This window comes from Brassica oleracea, chromosome C2 (assembly GCF_000695525.1).
Source record: "Brassica oleracea var. oleracea cultivar TO1000 chromosome C2, BOL, whole genome shotgun sequence".
NCBI lineage: Eukaryota > Viridiplantae > Streptophyta > Magnoliopsida > Brassicales > Brassicaceae > Brassica > Brassica oleracea.
Genome location: NC_027749.1, coordinates 21944756 through 21946924, shown reverse-complemented (window position 1 = coordinate 21946924; position 2169 = coordinate 21944756).

The window sequence follows — 2169 nt, the reverse complement described above, 5'->3', positions numbered from 1 at the left end:
CATGTTACTTCTTTCAATTATTCAACATAGTAACTGAATCATGTGCTATATGTTGGATTTGCAAATAAGGTTTTTTGTTTAGGAAGTTCGGATTGAACCTTCTCGCATTACTATTGGCCAGAGCTGGTTCCATAAAATGTGAGTATGAAAGGCATATTTATTTTTCGAGATGTTTGAGACCATGTATAAGTTAAGATCAAACAACTGACGAAATATACTGGAAAACACAAGCATAGTGACAAGTAGGATATACTACTAATCAATTGGTATTAAACTATCTCGATAATATTTTTCTAGCAGTCACTTAACCCACTGAATCACAAATACTGGAAAACATACAAAATACAAGTTTAATACATGTATATAATATGGTCTTCCTGCACGTAAAGTCACAATAGAACGGAGGCGAAAGCATAAATAACAAACATGAAGATGGCGTTCAACAACAAGAGCAATAGAAACCACCTACACATTGAAGACAATTGATAGTTGTAACCAAGGGATTGATTACAAATGTACAATTAACAATGCAACAGTAAACACCTTCCATTTGAGAGGAGCATCAATTATGAAAATCCATGATATCAGATAAGAAAGGAGAAAATCAACAAAATTAACGAAAAGAAAAAATAAATAATTATAATTTTATAAATAAAATTGACAGTTAATGGATGTAATTTTAATACGAAACTAATAAGACAAACAAAATAGTTAAAGTGATACTAAAACAATAACATCCAAAAAATCGCACTCACTATTATTGATGATAAAGAACACACCAACTTCCGCGGAGTGTAGGCACCTGGTGTTCAAAAAGAGAGCCCAAAACTTGGATAAAAGTATTAAAGTTTTTGAATTTGTTAAGCGGGCAATAGATGAGGAAAAAAGAAAGAAGAAGATCCATGTCATTGTACTTTACAATCACACCATTCCAATAATCAAAATTAAGGAGCTAGCTAACCTTTGACATTTATGATTAGGGAGACAATAATCTCATCTACAACACTACCCTCTTATTGATACATTTTCTAATTCGTTACTTGACTTTGAGACCCTACAATATTCTGCATTCATTCATAAATCAGTTTTAAATTATTAGTAATAGAATGCAACCCTAACTAAAAAATACTTTATTACCTGGAATAAGCTATCAAGTAGACAAATATAGGAATGGTAGTTTGTTCTTCAGATATAAACTTTTATTTTTTAATGTAGTTGTACCCACTTCAGTAATAAAGCACAAATAACATAGTGCAACTAAAACTTATTAAATCAAAAGGCTATTTTGATATAAGAAAAAAAAATTCCAGTAGCATATGATCTAGCAACAATTAACAGTTTTAATTATCAACCAACATGATACTATGATGCTGTCGGTTCAAATTATTTTCCACAATATCTTTAAATGTATGTCATAATAACTGAATAATTATTAGATGTGGACCATTCATAACATGTTTCATTCTTTTGACCCTAACCAGAAAAAAAATTAATCAATTTATTTTAATTTCAAGGTTCAGGTATTTATATGCATAAGTAAAAGTTTACGAGTAAGAATAATTTTATGTTAACTTGTAAAAAATAGTATTCCAAATAATTTATTTTAATTTTAAGGTTTATGTATTTATATGGCTAATTAACTAAAATATTACTAAAAATAAATATTTTATTAACTTAAACATTATTGTTTACTTATGAAAAATACTATCCATTCCAATCACAGTTAATTCAGTTTTTTTTTAGAAATCAAAATACTATTCTAATTGTACGTAGTGTAACTGTTTAATAATACTAAATTGTATATTTAAGGGCTGTTCGTTTGGTTGCCGCAGGTACCGGCGGCAGCGGCAGAGTCAACATTCTGCGTCAACTCTTGTTCGTTTCGTTGACGCAGGAAACTGCGTCTGACACCGCGTCCGAACGCCGCGTCCTGCGGCTGACGCCGATAAAATCTGCGGTCGCGATATAGTATGTGGCAGCGTCAGCGTCTGCGAAACGAACAACAACTGTCCTCATTGACGCTGCCGCCGCTGCTGCCGCTGACACCAAAACCTGCGGCAACCAAACGAACGGGACTTTAGTAAATTGTATACTTATTAATATTTATGTTTTCTGTTTGGAAAAAATAGCGCGTCACTGTTTATCCCCTTCTCTATCTAAAAAGAGATA